The 24712-nt window shown below is 36.1% G+C and overlaps 1 protein-coding gene across 5 annotated transcripts in view; it reads left to right on the plus strand.

Annotated features, from left to right (window-relative positions):
• Positions 1–24712, plus strand: part of FUT9 (fucosyltransferase 9) — a 108738-nt gene that overhangs the window by 24409 nt on the left and 59617 nt on the right. Inside the window, exon 2 of one of the 5 annotated variants that reach the window (XM_021285568.2) lies at positions 5530–5649. The exons of the other annotated variants lie outside the window; for them this stretch is intronic. The gene's annotated coding sequence lies outside the window, so the exon portion shown is untranslated. The remainder of the gene's footprint in view (positions 1–5529; positions 5650–24712) is intronic. 5 annotated transcript variants of the gene reach the window in all.

A 24712-nucleotide genomic window follows, 5' to 3' on the forward strand; every position in this document is an offset into this window, starting at 1 on the left:
GGAGAAGGATAAGGTCAAAACACATTTCATTTGTGGTCATAGGCCACAAAACAGGAACTTGTGTCTACATCACCAGGGCAGCAGAGATTTCTCTGCTGGTGGTCAGGCTTTTTACAGCAGAATAGAGAGGATTGTTGAAGAGTTATTTAGCAGGAAATAAGTGGAAGGATTTGGGAAGTAACAAAAGGCACATATAGATACAACACCAAACTCACCATTCCCAACTAAGCCTTCTCAGTTCTTATTCCTCCATGGCTTTCTACATAAGGAGGTCACAGAACAGCTGGCTTTATCTTGATTTGTTTTTTAATTGTCTAGGCTTCTTCCTTTGGCTGCTTTCTCTTTTCCTTGGATTGTAATGCATTTTCACTGCAAAGTTCATGATATGATAGGAGTCATTATAGCACAGAAGAATGTATGATATGGAAAAAGTGATTGAAAAGCTGTTGGCAGTGAAGAAGTGAATAAGTCAAACTAGCATCAGGAAGAGAATAAACAGGGAAAATGGTCTAGACAGCTGATATCTGCCTTATCTACTGCTACCAAATAAATATATTGTTTTAACTGGAAGTGGCCAAGAAACAAACACGGTCCCCCAGAGTAGTCCCACTTTGCTCTTTTCCAAAGAACGCAGTAAGAAACATCCACAAATCAGTTTAACAAGCTAGGGAATATAAATGAAATTCTCACTTTTATGCATGACTTTTGTATTTGGAAAAAATCTTTTTAAGTTCTGTGGAATATGATCATTCCCCAGAGACACAGAGTGGTTGATTGTGATTGATTCACTAGATCTGATCAAAATGCTGACTATGCTGCTGCAAAATTTAACTTTTCCTGTTTTTTTGATCTTCAGGACATTTCAAACGGCACCAGCCTTGATTTCCACTTCTTAGCTTCTATTATTGCTTTTCCAGTGCTCATAATATGTTGTTTCTGTTTCTCAAATTAACATGTAGTGTCTTCTTGCTTTAGCCTCTTGATGTAGCATTGCCATACATTCTCCTTGCTACTAAGTACAGTATGAGTTGAATATGGCATCTTTGACCCAAATTACAGTTGCTCTGATTCTCTGAACAGATGGAAACACTGTTGTACATCATCATTCTGTGAAGAGAAGCTCTTCAAATAAACCAATGTAATTGCAAAGTTAATCTAATAAAAGTAAAATAAACTGTTTTCTTTGACAAACTGCCATCCTCTCCAAAATGCTATGAATTTTTCCTTTTCTATGTCTAATGGAAGTCATCCCAAATTCACTGGAAATGGAAGCAATCACAACTTATACAAAATATTGTGAGATATATTCTCATTCATAAATATCTTTGTACTATATTGCCAGACTTTGGTGATTAGCATATATTTTTAAGTTTATGAACAGTAGTTCTCTTTCCTTATAGCATAAAAATCAACAAAAGCTGACATAAAAAATGGTGCCTTTATTACTCGTTTTTCAGTGACTTCTCTAGCAGACTGTTGCCAAAGGCCCTGCTTTGCTGCTGGAGAGACAGGGAGCAAGTGATTTAGCTCCCACAGATTTCAATGGAGTAAGGTTTCATTTTTAGAAGAACCCAAATTCCATGGCAGGTATGTGGCACAGGAGAGGATAGGCACTCTTCAAAACCTGTGGAACCTATTGCCCTAGACTGAAAGTAAAAAGCCTACCACTTCCCAACACTCTTTTTCTCCTAAGTTTTGCAAGATAGGTTTTCTGACAGATACATCTGTAGTGCTTGCCTAATAATAGCAATTGTCTGTATAATTGTGAGCATAAAAAGAGGTGGGTAAGCCTTTGAGGAAAGCCAGCTAAGCATGCAAACGCTGCTTGTAATTGGTGCATAAATTTAGGCGATCTAGTTGCATATGTATTTCCTGCTTAATGGTGATGTTTAGAAGCTCAATACTTGCTCTGCTTCCCATCTTTCAAGGCTCAAGGCAGGGATCCTTTGACACATTTGACTTTACATAGCATTTACAAGGCCCTACACCCAACAGTGGCTGTTAGAAATGAAACATTTTATCCATCTGCCTTTTTCCACAAATAATAATAATAAAAAACCAGAACATTATGGAACAATAGTTTGTACATAGTTCACACTGTTTTCTTTCATGTTGTTTCAAATTTAGGCTTGAGCTCCACAGGTCAAACTTTGTCTGGGCTGTCTTCTGCATAAAATGGTTCTACTCATGTAGAACAGATTGATTTTCTTCTTCAGAATAAAAGTCCAAGTTCACTTCCTCCCATAATTTTCCTACATCCCCAACACAGAGCAAACTTAACTAGTTCATATACTCTAATTTCAACTTTCAGGATTCTGTTTCCATCAATTAAGGGTATTTCATTAGTCCTCGCCAAACTCATTAACAACTTCTTCCAACTATATATCATTTTTAATCTAACACTACTTAGTCCTAACTTCTTGGAATTTGCCTTCTCCTTCCATCCCATTTTTTTCCATTAATTAATTGATTAATTGTTCTCTCTCCTCTTATCTGTCAGTTCTTCCACTCTCCACTTCACATCATGTAGCTTCCATGCCCTTTTTTGTTTCTTCTAATCCCTCAGATAGTGGTCACATCCACTACTGACTTTCATCTGTTGTAACTGTTTCCAATTTTCCCAGGTAAATCCCACAGTATAAATGAAGATAAATCCCAGTTCACTGGTGGCTGGTTGCATCCTCACAAGAGTTAATAATGCTAACGTAATTTCTGAGGCAGTGACCACAGGTCTGTCTCCATTTCTGGGCTGCAGGTGTAAATCATTTTCTGTAGTGCTTTGAAGCACATGCGAAGAACAGCAATGCTTTGATGAAGCTGAACCCAAAACAGAGATGACTGTTAGCCAGCAATCTAAAATTGTGTTCACACCTTTTTTATTGAAATTGAAGCCCATACACACCGTAGGAGATTTGCATAGCAAAGACTAAATTAGGATGCAGTCAACATGTACTGTGACAGTGCTGCTGACCGCTTTTTATTACTATTTTTTTACAGGTAACAGCAGTTACAGATGTAGTCCCCATCATTATAACTTTTAACAGTAATTGTCCCATTTAGTTTATGTGCAGGTTTTAAATTGAGACATTATCAGTCGATGAATAAATGTCCCACTAGCATCTCAGTAATATCAGTTGTCACTGGATGCAATCATGAATGTAATCATATGCTCAAATAGTTGCATTGCCATTAAAATGTGTGAAAACTGGATAACTTGGAAAAATAACAGAATGCCTGTTGTTTAATTTTACTGCTTTTCACAGTCAACATTATTCTAGGAGTTTGCACTCTGCAAGGATTCACATGAGTTTGTTGTTTGTAGCATATAGTGGCTGTACCGTTCCATATGGTTCCCATTTGGTTTAAAAATACCTTCATAGTACTTGATTGTGTCATATGTTTTAATTTGAAGGTGAATAACATATATCCATAGAATCTCATTTGAATCTTGAGAAATGTGTAGGAGAAAATAACAAGACACATATGCAGGAATAACAATGCTATTTTTTTATTAATAAACTTTAAAACAAAACACAAAATATGTTATAATTAATAGTATTTGGGTGAGTCCTTATAAGACCTTTTTTACAGCACGACATTATGACTCAGCTCTGAAGTTATAGCCTAATCTCCAGTTGAACTGAGAAGAAGCTTGGAACATCAGTTAACAGAAAAGTAAAATTTTTCCTGTTCAAATTAAGGATACAATATGTACATTCATTAACTAAATTATCAATATGTCTGTCATCCTTCAGTTCAAGTATTTATTTTGTCTCCCATTTTTACTCTGGTATATTTACAGGAATTAACCACAAGCTCTCTCACTCAAATTTTGCTAACTCTCTTAACTTTTTCTAAAGAACATTCTACCCTCTTCAGATCATCATAGTAAGGCTTTTGACATCCTCTTCCTGACTGAATAAGTTTTACTGAAATGGGAGAGATCAAAACCTTTACTAGATTTCAAAATGTACGTATGTGTAACTTTTTACCAGGGAGAGGTTTGGGTTTTTTCCTGAGTTAAAAATATTACCTGATGTAAAAAGGAAATAAAAATAATTAATTTTTTTCCAAACTGAGACAAATATGATGGCAAGTTTCCCCTGCAAAGGATCAAACCCAAAGATGGTAGACAAATAAATACAGGAGGTTCAGGTGGTCTTCAGTTGCAGTTCTTCTAGTTACTAGAAAGGGAAAATGAAGTGGTATCAGATGTTATATAGATGTTACTAAAGCTGCTATTACAAGGTAGCTTTTGAAGGTGCGTGTTGTAAAACAGACGCTGGTACAGATAGGTTTTTTTTTTTTTTTTACTCTGAGACTCATGTTGCTATGACTGATATGAATCAGTGAAGAAGTAGAAGAAAACTGAAAGAAAATTATTTTCTTTCACTCAGCTAAGAATTCAGTTAATCTCCCTTATGAGGAAAGGCTGAGGGAGCTGGGTCTCTTCAGCTTGGAGGAGACTGAGGGGTGACCTCATTAATGGTTATAATTAATATTTATAAATATGTAAAGGGTGACTGTCATGAGGATGGAGCCAGGTTCTTCCCAGTGACAACCAATGATAGGACAAGGGGCAATAGGTACAAACTGGAACACAGGAGGTTCCACTTAAAAATGAGAAGAAACTTCTTCACAGTGAGGGTGCCAGAGCACTGGAACAGGCTGCCCAGAGAGGTTGTGGAGTCTCCTTCTCTGGAGATATTCAAAACCCACCTGGATGCATCCCTGTGTAACCTCATCTAGGTGTTCCTGCTCCATCAGGGGGATTGGACTAGATGATCCTTCGAGGTCCCTTCCAATCTCTAACATTCTGTGATTCTGTTTAATGTCAGTGGAGAAGACAGATAAGGAAAAGACCAGCAGTAGATTCCCAGGTTTTGAGTAGATTTCTTTTTCAAATGTACAGAGTAATTTTGACTGTCTCTCCTATTTTTCTTTTCCTAAATACCCATCTTTGCAATTTGTTTTCCTGCAGCAGACTGTAGTGCAGTAAACCGTTTTCAGCACTTCTGTTCAATCCTACAGCCCACAGCAGCATTATTTAAACTATGGGACCCATGTGCCCCACTGTAGTAAATGATAGGCCACTCACTGTCACCAATGGAATAAGGGTTAGATTACTCATACTTGATTGATTTACTTTAACTGGTGAGATCAGAAAAACTGCATTCTTAGAGAGATACATTTTCTAACATCAAATTCTATTTTATGGTGTAAAAGAATGCAAAAAAGAATCTTAATCTGCCTACATATATCCCATTGATATTGTGTTTTTAAATACAAGACACAAAAAGAGAATGCATTTTTTCTGTAATATAGTAGTCAAAAGTTTTATTTTTGTATTCTTTCAAAAGAGCAGGTATTTCAGATACAGTTTTGACAAACTGTAATTGATATCCATTAAAATATAAATGGAATACAGAGAAGAAAAAACTGTTAGTTGCTTAGAGCAGTCATCACTTTTTTCCCCTGGAAAATACTTGTAAAAATAGGTTTGATCCATTACTCTCTTTTACATTTTAGAGACTATTGCAAATTGCGAAGAAAAAAAATGTGAGAAGCTTTTTGCCATATGAAAAGGAAGATAAATAGGAGTGACATGCATTAACAAAGAAACACTGATCCACTCATTGCTACAAGAAGGTAGCCTTTTTTTTCCTTAATTTTCTAACATCTTCTTAAACCCTTTATATTCTGTTTCACCAATATGCTAATCCTGAGTCTCACGGCCATTCCAGATGTTCTAGGCTGGGCACATGGTCTTGATTGCTGCATAGCTGATCTCCAGAAGTTATGTCATACCTTCAGGAGCCTTTATGATACTGCCTGTTACTGGGAAAGACATTGCAATTGCTCTCAGAAATGTGTTCTCTGAAATATAAAATATACAGTAATGACAGTAATACAACTGAACTATAGAAATACCATAAAGCATGAAGTAATAACTTTATGACCAAATTATACTATCTATAGAGTACATGTAAAATAAAGATAAAGTTGAAATCATTAGATATTGTACACTTTTTTTTTTTTTTTTTTTTTTTTTTTTACAAAATTGCCTGCAACTCACTGCAAAGTTAGTAGAGCAAAATTTAAAATTAGAAGCTGGTAGTTTATGGTATATTATATTCAGCACTCAATTATTAAATAATTCTACATTTTCTTGAAAAATTAGCAAAAAATATCATTTAGGGAAGGTATAACTGTCTTTCAAAGATTTGCCACTTTAACAATGCATCAAAACAAACAGGATCACAAATCCATTATTTTCCTTCCCAGGTAGTATTTTCTCCAGGAACCCAATTTTTCTGTGTGAGTCTACATGCTACCAGTACTTACATCTTTCATATTCAGAAGCTTCCTGCACAAATGAACATTACTGACAAAGCATATGCCATCAGAACCCCTCTTTTGTTAAAAAACGTTCCTGGTTACAGTGCCTTTGCATGTCCCAGCAATGCTGTGTGGCAAAAAGAACAGTCTTCCTGGTAGGAAAATGGTGAGCTGTGGTGAGTTTTGAACTCTTCCAGCTGACAAACAGCTGCCATAGTTTACGGAGTGTTATTTCCGGTCTCATCAGCTACTGAACAGAATGCCAAGTTGCACTGTTTTCCTGAGCCTTTTTGTGGCCAGGGCCCAGGGTGTCTAAACTGAAGTCCCAGAATGAAAACAGTGATTGACGATTTTGTTCTACTGGCAAAGGGAAACCTTTGCAAGGACAGTAGATTTTATTAAAGAGAAAACAGTGCTTTTGCTGGGACCAGTCCGAGGCTGAGAAATCGACTTCTCCAGGAGGCAAGGACCAGCATAAGTTTGAGTTCTACCTTCCTTTCCAAGTGCAAATTGGATTTTCTTAACCTTTCCTTCTGTAACATAAACATTTAGACAAACAGTCAGACAAGTATTATATGCTGTAAAACAAAACATTGCACAGTAGACACATCTTCCCCTGGGGAGAGAAATGAAGGAATAAACACGTAACAAGCATTAGTCACATTGCTTAATGCACTACTGGAAGACACTCAAATATTCATTGTGAGTATGCTATAAAAAGAAATATAAAGTATAATAAATGTACTATATAACTTGTCAAACGATCTACTGCATTCTCAATCAGCCTGAGTTAGAAGGAATTTTAAAAGTAGTTCCATCTACAGTTGAGGAAAACAGCAAAATTTTATCAGAAATACAATTTTGCATTTGTCTTACTACGCGCAGTTACAAAAAGCATTCCTCTTTTTTTTTTTTTTAAATGGAATTCCTTTGCAGCACCTGTAATTGGTAAATCATCAAAGACTATCTTTATTAACAAACAGTAGAGAAATATCCTGAAGATGCTAGGATACTGTCATCATCATCATCATCTGGCTGTTCCCTAGCAACCTTTTAGTACCATCTCAGTTTTATTTCCATTTCTGTAGGGACTGAGGCAGTTAACAACTACAGCACACAGATACAATCCACCTAGGAATGGAGAGCGCTCACTGAAATATGAACTGAAGTGAGTCAGAATTTACTTCTATGCTCAGCAGCAAGTTCTTGGAAATATTACTGTTACACAGGTGAAGCTTCCACTTGTCTGAAAGTTCATATCTACAGTCAATCACTTGGAGTCCATAGCTTATTAGCACTGCTTTCTCATGGTATTTAATTATTCTTTTGATACAACCTTTAGATAAGACCTCTAATCTCTCGATACAAGCTTTAGATAAGACCTCTACTCTGTTCAGTTGGCTTGGGGACTACCCTTTTGACCTCATACATAATGAGCGCCAGCTCATTTCACAAGTGTTTTGTACCTCATGTTAATTAAACAGTACAATAGGTATGGTGGGCATGACTCTTTCAGATTAGTACTGAAAATTGTAGCATATTTCTTCAGCCATACGAATTAGAGAGAGTAAATAAACCTGTTGCTATCCTGTGTTCTTATGTCACACCAAGACAGATTGATGGTCTCGGCAACATTGTAGTTAAAACTACCATACCAAAAATTTACCGGTGGTTACAAATAGACACTGTGGTCTATAACTGTGCTCTTTTGTCAGGATTACATTTTCTGAAAACAGCAGGTTTGCAGTAACAATTATCTGTAATAAAGTGATTTTTCTAAATGTTTTGATTTTTGTATGGGGTTTTTAAATTCATTTTTTTTGCTTATTTATTTTGCTTACATGGAATATTTCTCTGTTTCTCATCACTCCTTACTCTTTGGCATGGGATTTTCAAACTGTGTTACAGGGAAATCAGGTCTGTCACAATACCTTCTTTATACCAGTCAGTGGTGAAATGTGAAGCACGTCACTTCTTGCCAAGAGTGAATCCAATCTGTCACAATTTTCTACTTTTCCTAACATTTGCTCATGTGGTGTCACCTTTAATAGAATTTAACTTCTGATGTGGGTTCCACTACAGTCAGTGGAAGTTGTTCAGTATCATATAGTGTAGGGACATGTAGAGACCACGAGCTGTTCCCAGAACTATATTTGGCACGTAGCCCACTTCGGGATGTGGATGTGTCATGAATAAATAATGATAATTAGCTGGTGCAAAGTAAGAGATCATTCACTCAAGCTGAGGAAAACTGAGCAATACCATTTCATTTTTGTTAACCAAAATGAAGAGTTGAGGGAAAAAATAGATTATAAGAGGATGGCTTGCACTGGCAAAATGAGTAAGTGATGTCAGTGTAACTGTAAGGTGTTCTCATTAATTGCATGGTTTTGCAGTAGCTTTGCACAATAGTTGTTGAAAGACTTCCAATATTATTCAAAAAGTTCAACTGTATCTCCCTGAATTCCACTGGATTTTGGTTTAATAGTTTATTCCCTAGGGAGATGAATTATTTATTGATTTGTTACGGAGAACAATGATCTAAATGCAAGAACTGGAGTGTATGTAATTGAGATCCAACTGGAGGGACATTAACCTACTCACTAAATTTAAGTGCAGACACTTAAATTGGCCCCAAGATTAAAAGAAATTATTTTTCAGTTAGATTCTTTCACTGCCAGAAAGTACATTTTAAGAATGAAAACGCATAAATTTTTCCTTTTTTTTTCTTTTTTATGTCTCATTTTAAATTGGACAAAAGTGGCAGAGCAGCAGAATGTATTTTTAAAATGACCCAATACTTGCTTACTTCAGACTATAAACCCAGACTGTATTGTGAATACTGCTGTTTCTAATAGGATTCACTAATGTGGATTTCCCAGGATGTTACATTAGAGCGGAAGTTCTAGGACAGTAGAGTGATGGAGGAATTTCAAGACCTGGGAAAAAAACATGAATCAGTATGCTTTTTAGTCTGAGCACTGGGAGAGTTCAACACATTTTGCTACAGCCAAGGAAAGAAATTTATTGTAAATGATATGCCATTAACCTTTAAAAGTAACTTTTCTTTAACAGGAACAGTGCTCTACTAGCATCTTATTATGCTATCAGTTCCTTTGAGTAATTGAGGCTGTTAAGCTATCTCTTAAAAATTAATTTCTCTTGCTGATAATGGGAGCATCACTGGTGCCTGAAAGAATAAACTCTACTTGAAATTACTCCATCCAAAAGTATTAGCTTCTTCCAATGCCATGTTTTGTGAGCAAACAGTGAAAAAAAATTTGATTTTTTATAATGAAAAGTGTTCTCACCTGTTTGGCTTCCACAAGCTATAATTAACTGAATTCCCAGCTGGGCAGTTTGAACAGTTTCATTTCTTCAAATTAAAAAATGTCAGTAGGCTGGTATTCCTCTAAATAGCTTGTGGGCCCTAGAACGGTGCTTGCTTTGATGCTGCTTCCAGTGCTACTAAAATGCACACAAAATGGTACCATCTATGATTAGTTAGGCTTTACATGTTGTGCGTGGTCATTTAGCCGGACAGAAACCTGTGTTTTCTTGTAAACCAATAGTCTGCTACTGAGAGTGTTAATATAATATGCAGACTACTGACTGGCTGGGACTATATCACTTTGCACTGGTAAATTAATGATAGGCTCATATGAATGTTTTCAGCCCCACTGAAGCTTCCACTATGTGGAAGACATTTAGTGTGGGCTTAGATAAGCTGTGCTATACCTAATTCTTCTCTGTATTTTCATCTGCAGTTCTATATATAGTCAAGATAGAATCTGAAATCAATTTGTTTTACACGGTGCCCTATATATCTATTGAAATGTGCAAATGATACTAAAGTTGTAACATTTCCTTGAAAAACTAGGGTGATTCTTCTCCAAGTGAGGCCATACTTTTAAATCCCTTATGAGCAAAAAGAAAGAACAAATTTGAGCTCAGGGAACAGTGCTATTAAAAGCTTCCCTGTCTCTAACACATTCATTCTCCTTTCATCTCCCTCCTTTCTCTCCTTTCCTTTGTCTCTCTCCAGGGTATCTGGTGTGAAAATTTACTATCAGTGCAATTTGGACCTACTCAGCTAATTTGGCTGTAAAGTTGCCAGAGATATATAGAAATGGTCTTTTTCATGATCACAGAAATGTTATAGAAATGGTCTTTTTCATGATCACAGAAATGTTCACACTTTGTTGTTGTGGTTCTAGCTGTTGTTTTAGAAGTATCAATCTCCTCTTTGTTTGGTGCAAGCACAATTAGAGTTAAATAGAAGCTTGAGATTCTTACAGTCCAGAACCAAATTTAAAGCACTCTTGATGTTAGCAGAGGTTTATTTCTATATTGTCTTCCATATATGGTGGATTAGTTGCAGGTTGTAGGGCCTCTCCTTGTCTTTAGTAAAGCATGAGACCACTTTATGTTCCGCAGGTTACAGCTTTGTTCAACCTGTCAAAACCTTTAAGTGCGAACACTCCTGTGGTCTTAAATCTGGTTATAGAACTTGCCTGAAAAGATTGTTAGTGAATGTTGAGACAGGCAATGTCAACAGCATTCTTCATGGTTGGGTATTTATTTTGGCTGATCTGGTTTATGTTTTTGTTTATGTGGAATTTAATGTTATTTTTTTACATAAATGTATCTGTAGTTGTTTTAATTTGTAGATGCCTACATATGTTATACTTGATTTATTAGATATGTGATATTTACTTTATTTACTTCTTATTTACTTTATTTATTTACTTCACATTTCCTCTTAACTTGAATTTTAAGCGCTTAGATTACAAGAAAATGGCTGTAGTCCTATGTTCTGTAATGACACTACTACTTTTAAAAACAGGTGGCTAAAGGCTAATGAAAGCCAAAGTGACTTGACCTGACTTTGCATGTCCAGTATACAGTACAGTATTTTCAGTTTTGACTGAACATGGATTTGATCAGCTTTCAAAAAGTGAGCCCCTTTCTCTTTTGCTCTTCTTCATTCTCTGCACAGCTTCTGCACAGTTTTAGTACAGTAACAGGAAAAAAAAAAAGCCCAAGTCAGTAATGACTCTTCTATAGAGCAGTTCACTAACACTGTCATATTCATTTTCATGTGGGTAACAGGAAACATTGGGATTTTTGCCCTAAAAAAATATATGAAGATAAGAATCCAAAACTAAAATGCACGTGAGTGAACTGAGAATTTTTGTCATTTTTTACTTTATCTTTTTCTCGCTTACTGAGATTATAGATTCAAACACCCACAGCATTGAATCAGGATTCAACGCTAAGAATTAAAATTTATTAGGAAAACTAGAGAAATGTAACTTCCTGCAAAGATATGAAAAGCTTCCACCAAACTATAGAACAGCTCTAATGAAAACGTATCTTATATTTCCTTCCATCTCAGTTTCCAAGCTGCCAGCCATTCCTTGTCATTCTCCATTTTATAAGAACCACTCCTAAAAAAAATAATTATTCTGGCCAAACCTGCAGAAAATTGAATAGTTTCAGAAGGCAAAATTCAGGTGACCATGATTAGTGACCTCTCCTGATGCCTGGTGACATATTTTAAGAAATTACTTTCCTTATTTATTTGTTCCAGATATTTTCTGTCTTAGTAGCAGAAGTAAATGTATATTATCCTCTTGGTCGTGACATGCTTTGGCTGAGCATATCATCCTAAACTGAACTGAATGGCTTTTATGTTAATGTCATAGGTTATGAACTGTGGCAATTGAGAAGACAATGCAATTTCACTTTTGCTGGCAGTAACAGCCAGCAATAGGTCAATACACATAGGAAGACAATATCCTCTTAAAATGCCACTGCTAATAGGTTAGAGCCTTGGCTCTGTAGTGATATAATAAAATGAAAATAAGGTCCAAGCACCTGTTCCAATGACTAATTATTAATACAGAGAAGTCAGCATGAGCAGAATGGTAGTAAAGACCAGTTCCATAACAGTATCTTCACTAAGCAGAAGATATTCTTTAGAATCTGGGTGGAAAATTGCCTGAAGAAGTGACAGTTGTCTGACATGTACAAAACCAAAACAAGAAAAAACTTGAGAAGAAGGAGAATAGTTTTCCAGTCTAACCAGCCATAAGACAGCTCATGAACTATGTTTCATGTCAAGAACCTCATGGATTAAGACTGGGAGAGAGATGTGGAGAAAGAAGCATCTCTCAGACAGACATCTTTTGTCATCAGTGGGTTTCCTGAAATCCTTGAGCATCTCAGCTAAAATGCTATTTTAGAGGGTACTGTTGCCAACCAGTTCCATAAGCTATCATAGCGCATATGTTTATTAATTGCCAAAAGTGTCAAATAAATCCTTCTGCATCTTGGCTTTCTTACACATGATGGCCTACACAGAATGTGTTTTTACTTTGTTATAGGCTGGGCTTGAGCCATTGACTTACACCATGTGCATCCTACTTATGCCAGTACATTTATGCATTACTGACAGTAGGTACAGACCATAGTCATATATTTCTCCCTTTCATTTTAGTAGTGTAAAATTAATGTGTCTGATTAAAATATCTTCACAGACTGACAGGGACAGCAGTATCACTACAAGGGAGGTTCTTGTGTTTGAAAATTACCTGAGGGGTTTCAGATGGTCTTTTAATTAATTTGTAATAACTTCTGAGCATAAATGACAATACCAAATCAAATTATTGAGACAAAATGCCCACATGCCATTTGAGTTTTATTCAGTAATTTGACAGGCCTACTGAATTGGGATTGCCTCAACATATGGTAAAGATTCAATAAATTTCCGACATAGAATAGATGACCGATATGGAGTTTCACACATTACACTACTTGAGACATTAATCTGTTGGAATATATGTATTACTACAGGCTTCATTTTAAAGAATGTGTGTTTGCTCTTGTTTCATCATTACCTGTACATTTGAAAGACGACACCAAAATTACCTTTGTGAATACATTTACAGGCAGATCTTTACACCCATTTTGAATATACTGAAGGTGCCTGCACAGTGGTGCAAGTATAATTATACACGCAAAGCAAATAGCAAAAATGTTACATGTGCAAATTTATTTCAAAATTAGATTTCTGGCAAGTACATTAAATTTAATCAGTTATGTGGAATGTGAAGAAGTCATCCCAAGGTCAGCTTAAAAAGGAAATGAACGATTTAAACAGCCATCACACAAGACCAGATGGCATGACTGGGAGGTTAAAAACAAGAAAGGACAGAACTCTTCAAAGTTGTGTTAATTTGTTAATGTATGTATACTAGAATCATGTAAATGAAAGGTTCACTGATTATTTACAAATTAAATTTACTAATTTCCTAATTGCTGAAGGGAAATGGAGATAAGAGGCTTAAGACACACATAACTTTTTTCTGTTCTTATGAATAAAAAGTCTATTTTTTTTCTTCAAAATATTCATATTGTTCATAGACATCTGCAGCTCTCCAGGGTCCCCCTACACATTTTGGGGTGTAAAGAAGAGCAGACAGGCTGCATGTCTGCTCCTGCCACTTCCTGCTAGCGCCTCCACAGAGATCTTCAAGGTTATTTCCATCTTCTATCTATTTATCCTACATTTTAATAGAGATAGCAAAATACTTATCTAAGAACTAAAAATGCATAATTTATCCTTGTCTATCAGGCTCCCTTCAGACTATCAGTTCCCCTTGTTGTGTTCATTTTATCATCTCACATCTGTACTCCAGACAATACATTTATCTGTATTCATTGAAACTATTCTTGACTTTGCTGTCACTTAAGATATTTGTCTTTTTGACAACAAAGGACACAGCATTTGTAATTTGACTACTCTTCTATTAATAAATTAATAGCTTAGAGTTGTAAGAGACTAAAAGCCAAATACTAGTCAGAAATGTCTGTAAAAGCATTGGACCTGAAGCTGAGCACTGTTTTGGAAGCTGGCATATAAGTTATGGAATATGACCACCAGCACCTCGGTCCTTGACTCTTTCATCTGATTAGACTGTTATGTAGGATGATAATTTTCAAGGAAGACCATCTGATAAAGATGAAGGATGGTCTAGTGTCTATAGCAGTAGCCTAGAAACCAGGAAATCAAAGTCCTTTTGTGTCTTATGTCCCCATCCATATACAGGGAGTTACGGTAACCTTCTGCTCCCTGAGGTAAGTAAACCAGGCATAAATACAGTTCAGAAACTAGGGGGAAATGCTGATACCGCTGCTGTATTTTTAGTGTACATGTGAATATGTGGGTAAACAAGGAAGATAAATAAATGCCTATGATAGGAATTTACAGAAAATGTCTTCTCCAAGGGAAAATACTTTTTGACACTATTGTAAGGGTGAGATTGGAGAAGCATCTTGTCATTTAAGAGTCCTTTTCTATGATTAGTATTATCAGTCAATCTGTTTGTTAGGTGTGTTTATGTTCCCTCATAGGGTGACATACCCATTTAACATCTGCGCCTTAAAAATCAGGCATCTTAACCCAAGCAAGACTCTTTCCATAGCAGTTTAGGCACCTTGTGAAGGTCATTAGCTCTTACAAAGAGTTAAAATCATAGGATAATTCAGGATGGAAGGGCCTCAGAACGTCTCCAGTCCAGTCTACTGTTTCTCAGGTTGTTATCTAGCTCGGTCTGGGAAACCTCCAAGGATGGAGATAGCACAACCTCTCCAAGCCACCACTTCCACTGTCTGGTTGTCCTCAGCAGAAAACACTTCTCTTTATATCTAGTATGAACATATCTTGTTTCAATGTATGTCTGTTGTCTCTTGTCCTTCCGCTGTTCATCACTGTGAAGAGACTAGTTCCACCTCCTCAACAACCTCCCTATAGGTACTAGTGGGCTGTTGTTTGGTCACCCCAAAGCTGCCTCTTCTCCAGCCTAACTCCCTTAACCACTGCTCACAAGGCAAGTGCTCCAGCTTCCTGAGCATCTTGGTGGCCTCTGCTGGGCTGTCTCCAGGTGCCTTTCCTGGACTGGGAGGTCAGGGTGGGCGATGAGGGAAGGAAAAGGAAGAAAGAAAAGAAAGAAAGAAAAATGGAGGCTCTATCTAGATTTTGTCTATGAAATATTTATTAATATTAAAGGAGGGTAATCACTTCCCTTGATCTCCTGGCTGAGCACCTGTTAATAGATCCTCCAGTGCTGTTGGCCTTTGCTGCCAGGGCACACTACTGTCTCACACTCAACTTGTTGTCTTCCAGGATCCCCAGGTCCTTTTCCATAGAGCTACTCCCCAGTGTCCAGTCTGTTTCATCATAAGGTGTTCTTCTTTCTGAGCTGCAGGACTTAACATTTTCATTGAATTTTAAAGGTTCCTGCTAGCCTATTTATTTGGCCTAAGTCCCTCTGGATGGCAGCCTGGCAGCCTTTCTTTCAAGTGAACTGACTTGTGCTCTCAATTCAGTGTCATCTGCAAACTCAGTGAGAGTGCACCCTATCACCTCCTCCAGGTCACAGATAAAAATGTTAAAGAGGACATGTCCACATTTAGACCCCTCTGATGCTCACTTGTTACTGGCCTTCAAATAGAGTATGACATACTAAATGCCAGTCTCTGAGTCTAATCCTCCAGCCATCTTTTATTCATACAGTTTTCTACCCAAACAGACCATAATGTCTTAACTTAGGTACAATAACACTGTGAGAGACAGCCAAAAGCCTTGCTGAAACCAATGCTAATGACATCCACTGCTCTCCCCTTGTCCAAAGATCTATTCACTTTACTATAGAAATTTAGTCACGTATGATTTATCATTTCCCCCCATCAACTCTAAAAGTTTACATGGATTACTGCTTAGATTAAAGGCTTTTATATTGCTAAAATAAGATTAAACAAATCCTAAAATTGGTATTTCATAGTTCTAGTTTTTATTCACATTGTCTTTTGTAGACACATGACTGTTTTCTTCACCGAGTGTTCGAACAGTCTATTAGCTCTTACAGCAAATGAAATAAGGAGGTTTCAAGTTATAAAAAAGTGTGCCGTTGCTTTCAAAAGAGAAGGGGCTCTGACAGACTGGATGGCAACTGCAGCACCAGATATCCTGCCAGTTCTAGGTTGGCTCCTCAATGCACTCAACTTGCCAGAGTTATAGACACAAAAGTCAGTTAGTTACGGTTAGAATATTTTTCAAGTTTGCCATTTTATCTTCTGTTAGAACAACTCATGAAACTCCCATTGTTTTTTGTGGAAACTAGGTTATGCCATTCGAGCACTTTGGAAAATCCAATATGTCTCATTTGGTTTTGAGGTACTTCATAACAGCGGCTTAAACTGGAAATTGAGTTGTTCTGAAAGGAGAAAGTTTTACTCAGAAAAAGACTGTTCAAAATCCAGAAACTAATTTCCATATCTAGAATAGAGAATTTGTTTGCCCTTGTGAAATAGGACCTCTACAATATATTTGAGGAGAGTATAAGAAAAATATATATAGAGTATATAGAAAATTAGCTCATGCATTTATCTGAGGAGTTGCTAAGAACTTTTCAAGCTTAGATTTAATTTTTAGGATTTAAAATAATATATTTTAAAGTGTGTAGTAAATAGAAAAAGGTATATTTGGATTTATAACAATATTATATGTAGACAAAGATAAACTGCAATCAGAATGATATTGCCAGTGCTAATCAATGTAGGTATTACGGTCCAGAAAATATTACTTACTTTGGTAGTATCTAACTTCTTCCTTCCTGGGAAACTGCATTTCTGCAGCCTGTTGGGTAGCTCAGACTGGTAAGGAAACCTCTTTCGACTATATAACTTTAATATAATTTGTTTTCTTCATACTCAGCTGTGAATTTTATCCCATTTGTCAGTCTGCAGGTGCTGTTTCCCTATAAAGACAAACATCTTTATAAGATCGTTAGAACAGATACTGGGTTAAGTCAGTTCTGTAGATACAGCTAAGTACCAAACAGGACTCAAAAGATTATATTGTCTCTATACATCAAAGATCTCTAGTTCACAGATCCAAGGAGTAGGCTGAAAACCCACAGAATGAATCATGGGGTTTAAAACCTTCATCACAAGGAAATATTTGAGGAAGGAATCTGTCTGTTGGGGGAAAGAGAAAAGATTGACCTATAATGTAATAATAAAATAGGAGTATGCATTAAGAGAAGGGTAATGGATGTCATGTTGTTTATAACGACAACAAAATACACTGCCTACAGTTTATAGTTTTCAAACTGGAAATATGAGACACATTTCTATATGTTAGAGAAAGTAACCACTGTATAAATTTGTGAAGGAAAACAGTAGATTTTCTGTCCATCATACAACATTTTAAAATCAATATTGGTTTCTTTCTAAAATGTGTACTGTATTCAGCCATAAATTATTGGGCTGCATGTATGTGTTAGTGGGTGAAATCTTGCTGCCTGTGTCACATCACAGATCAGACTGAATGACTGCACTGTTCTCCTCTGGCCTTAAAATCTATGAAGTGACAGTTAAAGGAACACAGTAGTGGAAAAAAGTAATGATCACTTTTGGTTGAAAAGAGAAGGGGACACCCTATGATCTGTTAGGCCTATTCTGTCAATACCAGCCTATGGAGGCTTCCAATACTCATATGGCAAAAGTGATCATACCTACCCACCCTGTGTTTTCTTCTTTCAGATTCTAATTCAGTATTTTATCATTTTCACTCTCCTGCATAGAATGCAATTGGTTCACTTAAGGTGCCATTTCATTTCATGAAAATAGACACAAATAGGAGTGGCATTTTAATATATGTAAACAACGGGTGATTTTCCTTCCTGTAGTTTGTGATTATTGCTCTTTTTCAACCAGTTTTCTGATCTGTGGCTTTCCCTTTGAAACTTTCTCATTTTTTCTCACCCCTCTCCAGCCTTTAGTCTAATGCATCATTAATATATGTGCATTTATTTATGATTTAAGGAAAACATGCCTGAAAAAATAGAAAAAAATTGTGATTGAATGATAGCACTTAGAACCTCTCACAGTTATGAATTCAGTATGATCTGCTTTGTACTCTACATGATACCAGTAGCTTCTCCAACAAATAAATGATTTTTTTTTCTTTAGGTTGGACTTAAAGCGCTTTTAAGATTCACTATTCTTTGTTTTCCTAAATCTTTTACATGTCTTGGGACACAAAGAAGTATTTCTATTTTAAGAATAAAATTAAGAATTAGTGTCTTGTTCAGATAGAAAAACTTTTATAAAGACCACAGTCTGACCTTGTATGTTACATGCTACCTTAATTAATTTAGCTGTAAATTAGCCTTCAGGATTTCCCTGCAGTCCATCTGAAAGGTCACTTGAATATTAATAAATACTCTTGTCTTCTTTAGCTATTCTATGTACAGTAGACTGTGTAGTGAGAAGTGATTGAACGCCCTTTGAGACATTTACTCCAAACCTATTTTTCTCATCAGAAGTATGCATTACATGGGGTTTAAGAAAAATGCATGTTTTAAAAATATGAATAAGTTCTGGGTGCTACTTGTGAGGAACCTTCATTTTGTTTCACTCCTATTGAGTGCAGAGCACTGTGACAAGATGCTGGTGGAAGATGGATAATTTATATAGATATATACATTATATATAGAGAGATATATATAATTCCAGAATCTGAGGGGAAAGGAGGCAGGAGGATGGAAGGAATATCTCGTATCTCTCTGTGACAACATATTGCTGGATGGGGAAGACTGTTCCTGGCCCATCCTCTTTCAAAAACTGTTTCAAAAATTAAGTACATGGGCTAGCCCCCTGAGTTGATATCGTTTCATATTTTGTTCTTCACAAAAATAATTCTCAAGCAGTTGGATAAAAGGATCTTTTACATGCACGGAAATTACTTTAAATTACATTCTTATCATGATGAACAGCTATAGCAATCACACCAAAATCCCGTCAGTCTTAAAAGAATTTACAATACAGACATGATTTATAGAAGTGCAGGTAAAAATGCTACAGTCTTATTCTGTGGCACTGTATCAGTGATGTGTAGATTAAATGATTCTTAATAGTATGCTTTGCTATAGTACAAGATGAGTGTATTGTATGTATTTATGCTGTTGCTCTCTACATAGAGTGGCATGCCATTAAACTGCCAAAATAAGTTGTAGCTCATCCTGCCTGGTCTCACAACAAAAGAATCCATAGAACTCCATGAAACATTGGGCAGAATTGTTTTGCCTTCATTTAATTGTAAAACCTTTTCCTTTCCACACTGTGTATTGCCAAAAAAAAAAGAAAAGGACAACATGCATGAAAAAGCTGTGTAAAAATGTTGGGTTTGTCCTGGTAGATTATAAATCCAGATAGTTCAAAATCTGAAGGACTAAATCCAAAGAATAAGCAAAAGTGTATTGATGGATGAATTATCAAATATTTCCTTTAAGTTTTGTTGTTAATTTTAACTTTACTTACCATCTTTAATAATTATTTGGAAAAAGATATATTCATAGCTGTTGCTATCAAGACTATCAAGAAAGGAATTTAAAGCCTGGACCTTGTGAAATCTGGTAAATCTGTGAAAAAGATCATAATAAATTTATCTTGGAAGGAAAAATTATCTAAGAAGACATAATCCTAGATGAGATTACTTAGTAGAAAATAAATACTTAAAAATTGTGCAATCAAAATAGGTGTAGTCAATAATTTGTTTTTAAAAATCAGCCTCAGATGTGGTCATGCAGCTAAAAGTAGTACCTAAAAGACTAATTAGACACATTGTCTCACTATAAGCACAAGCAGTAGCGTCAGCTTAAACCATACTATAGTACTTTCAGTCATGAGTGTTCTATTATGAAGACACTGGTACTCAAAGGAGAAAACAACCTATGCATGCTTATACACCATGTAGGGTAGCCATTTGTGTCATACTGCTATTTCGACCAACACAAGGGAGACTATGTCTGCAGCTCACTTCTGCATCATGTAGAGGTTCCCGCCTCCAACAAGCAAGCTCCAGAACAGGAGGCATGAGAGTAGAGGAATCAGTTCCCGAGTAACTAGTGCTGTGAATCAGAAGAGTAAAAACACCTGGGGATATTCTCTGCTATTGAAAGCATCATACTAAGATCACCATATAAAGGAGAGGCATGAGTCACAGATGTTTGATGACTTGCCACAGATTTCTCTGTAACAGCTGTTGAAAACTAGGCTGCCTTTTGCAGAGCTGCCCTTACTTGGGTCAAAATTAGTGACACCATTCTTCTTCTCTCCTTCTTCATAGGCTTTGTTGTCAGTGCCCATGTACTCAGAGATTCAGGAATAATGGTACTAAAGTGTCTTAAACTGATCTTCTCATGCCCTTTTCTGTTAAGAGGGAATATTTACATTTTGCTGAATTTATAATAATCTGGAAATGAAGGGAAGATTAGAATGCAGGACACTAAGTCTACATCACACTGATTAAATAAGCAAGGCACTAGCATCGTCTTGCACTATTCAGTTTTTAGAATGTTCCTGGTCTTGATTTTCTCTGTTGCTAAGAAATGCCAAAACACAGTTCAGGGTCTGGCAAAACACACAGAATCAGTTCAGCTGACTGTATCGATAAATCTGTGCCATTGCAGGAGAAACAGGTTTTTGCATAGCCATGTGGGCATAAGCCATCTTTAGACTCTCGATTGATTTTTGTTCTATACATGTGACCTTAGATTGTCACCAGCTATCTTTCTTGAATGAGATACTTAAATTGGGACTTCAATATCTAACCTTAATCCTGCCATCCTGGATTAACGATCATATAGACAGGAGGAATCTGGCCATGCAAAAAAAAAAAAACAAAACGCATTTCATTGAATGTGTTGTTTCCCCAAACAGTTGTGGTTTTGACAACTCATTATTTTCTTACAGAAAAATACGGAATCCCAGTCTGCTCCAAAGACCTTCTTGTTTTGTTCAAATAGCAAAACATTTGAATTATAGGTTCTTCCTTCTCCCTGTCCATATTTACTCCAGTTTTATTGTGCACAGTAAGCAAAAATGTATTTTACAGTATGTATCTATTTTTTCATCATGCACTACATACTTATTTCTAAGTATTATTGATCAGCCACAGCTTATCATTTTGAAAAAGGAAATAAAAACCAAACACTTCACCAATGCTGTTTTATGATTGGGCATTTATACTCACCCAACAGTAACAAGCTGGCTTTCAAATTTGTTGCAACACTGCCATATCCTAATTCAATACTTGGTTTGTTGAAGCCATAGGTATATACTTACATGTGCCCTGCCAAATATGATTGTAATGTAAGAAATATGGAAAATGCTATTCCAGTCCATCAGCTACTTCTGTTAATCTGCTATACTAAATTAAGAGCTCATTCTTCTACATATGCCCATTGCTGAATTAAAATCTAAGGATGCTTATCTACCAGCATTAGCAATACACAGCACCTAAAACTAAAGTAACATATGCAGTCTCTTCTAATGTCTCTTTTGTTCAGAATACACAGTATTTAATATCTCCTCCAGCAGTTCTTGTTCTAATCCTTCCATCTCTTTTATCTACTAGTTCTTTCCTCTTGCCTTACAGGGCTTACTAGACTCCACTACTCATGGCAAATCTTGTTAAATAATGTTTGGACATCACAAAAACTATGATAAACTAAATCAAATTACCCTTTGTAGTAAAGTCACTTTATAGTTCAGATCTGGATCTAGAGCAGATCTACAATGGATCTGCAAGATCTACAGTCTACATCTAGTTCTAGCCTAGATGCCTCAGAACTGAACTTAAATTCATTAGGTTACCAGTCAACATTGATCATAATGTTGGTTCTTAAGACTCTCTTCCACTTCAGGAGATTCTTTTCATTCCTTCCCTAAATTTTCATGACACTTAAAAAAACCCCTTGTGGTTGGTTCTACTTGTACATGTTTTTATCTATGAATCATCTTCACCAAGTAAATAGTACTATCTCCTGGGAGCAGTTCTTCCTCCTTCTGGCCAAGCTGAATTCCTTGTGCCTTTAAAGTCTTTTTATAGGTAAAAGTAGTGTATTTAGGAGTCCTGGTAAACAGATGTGGTTTGCCAGGAGTAGTGTTGCATAACATAACATAGCACAGCATAGCTAGCATAGAAATGGAACCTCATCAACTTTCAGATCTTCATCAGCTTTAGATGTGATACTTCCCAATCCAGAGATCATGGAATTTATATTTACACAGGGCTCAAGCCTTCAGAAAATATCCAGAAACAGAGAACTATGGACGCATCCTAGTATCTCACATTTAAACTCCAATCCCTTATTCGTGTTCAAATAATACACTAACTAGTACACACACCTTGGTTTCACATGCATGCCTTTTATCAGTACACACATCTGCAGATAATCTATCTTAAGCATAAAAGAGATCAGTTAGAAATTCGTGTTCTTAAACAAATTTATCACGTTAAGACTGCTGCTAGAATTTACCCTGTATTACTGAAGCAAATGAAGTTTTGCCTTAGACTCTCCTGAGATCAATTCTGTAGGCTGTGTTAGTTAGTAATTGGGGGAAAATGAAGAGAATTCAAGTTATATATCAGAACAGGACAAAGATTTCAGTGAGACTGAGATGCAGTAACAAATAATGCATTTTAACAGATCAGTCACGGCAGTAACTTAATTCACATCATATTTATGCAAATAGAGTGTTCCACAGCCTCTGAAGTATTGATCTCAAAGTTTTACAGAAATAGAGCTTATATTATATTATGTTTATTTAGAGTTTAAATTATGTTTATTTCTCAGGCAGCCAGTTTATTTGAAATTTATTATTAATATTCCAGGACAAAGTTGTGATTGGTAATTATCTATATATACGGATTACTTAAATAAAAACCTTATTTGTCAAAATAAATGTTATGAAATATGGTGTAAATTAATTCAGATCAGTTACCCTAAAACCCGTTGTCTCTAAACTAGAAGAGAACTTCAAGAACAGCAAAAAGTACAGCCCTGAATAAAGTACACACGGTTTAATTTTAAAGGGTGAGTGAGTTTTTTCTCTGTTGGTTACCCTTCAGCATGTCCAACTAATGTGCTTCCCGCTCTACCCACCCCTTTCACTGTTCAAGACCATTTCTCCCAATGTGGAATGAAAATGGCAAGGCTTTTTGAATAGTTAAGTAAGTCTATTTGGCAATGAGTCTAAAATAATTTCCAATAATCCACATTATAAAGGAGTCTTACTTCTATCAAGTTAGAAACATGTTTTGTATTTTAAGCAAAATTGAATCAGTTTCTGAAATTTTATCCCAGAAACAGAATTTAGTAGGCATTTAGCTTACCGGTCCTTATGCAGTTAACATATTTGGAATATATGACAAACGAATTCAGTTATGATCCAAAATTAAACCCTGTCTAAACCGGGAAGGTCTGATTTTCTGCCTTCTTTCCCCCCTCACCTTTATCAATGCACAGGTTTACCAGTGAAAATTAATTCCAGAACAGATATAGACAAACATGGTTCTAATTTGTACATTTTCACACCAATTTAGCAGAGTTGTGAGTGATTACACGCGATGTTATATAGTGAGACCAATGACCGTGTTTGGATTCAGTAATCTTAAGAGTCTTTTCCAACATAAATGATTCTATGATTCCATGTTTGTTTGCATTATATCTTGTGTCATTCAATTAAAAAGGGAATAAAAAACAAGACCTGCCACAATTATTACCATTACCACTTGCAAACATTATTAAAAGTCCTGAGGCTTCGTGTTTTGAGACTTAAACAAGTCTGTAGCTGTAAGATATGGAGAAAAGACCTGAGGAAAACACATATTTAGAAAACCAATAGGAGTTTCTAAAATCTTTCTGCAAGAACTATAGTATTAATTACAAAAAGGGGAAACAGGTTGCAGTACAGAGCCTAGGAATCTGGTCTAGAACAGTAATTCCTGTTTTATCTGATTGTGCTTTAGAGTTGTAAAGGTTATTTTTGCAAACTTACTGTTATGACTGTATAGCTCAGAAAAGTCAAGAATATAGATGTGGACCAAATAAAGAGTATAGACAAGAACTGAAGATGAAAGATCAGCCCTTTGTTCAATGTAAACTCAGTTAATTGAAGCCATCGGAAAACAAAACAAAACACAACACAACAACTTGGAGTTAAAATGCACCATCAGATCAAAAGCATGTATCAACAAAAATAAAAAGTTCAAAGGCGGAAAAGGAAGCATACCTTTTCCAGATGGAATTGCAAAAACAATATAGGCAGGTGTTACCCACATGCAAATAGTCTGAAGCACTGACGTTAATTTCATAAAACTAAGCGTGTGTTGAACCTCTTTCTGGTTATTCTTTTGCTTGTTTTTGCTAAACTCATTAGCTATGGCACTTGAGAAAATTTGCACTCAATAATTAAGCACTCAGTAAATTGCTCAGTCCCAGTGACATGTTATGGCCCA

Source organism: Columba livia, chromosome 3, assembly GCF_036013475.1.
Source record: "Columba livia isolate bColLiv1 breed racing homer chromosome 3, bColLiv1.pat.W.v2, whole genome shotgun sequence".
In the NCBI taxonomy this organism is placed as follows: domain Eukaryota; kingdom Metazoa; phylum Chordata; class Aves; order Columbiformes; family Columbidae; genus Columba; species Columba livia.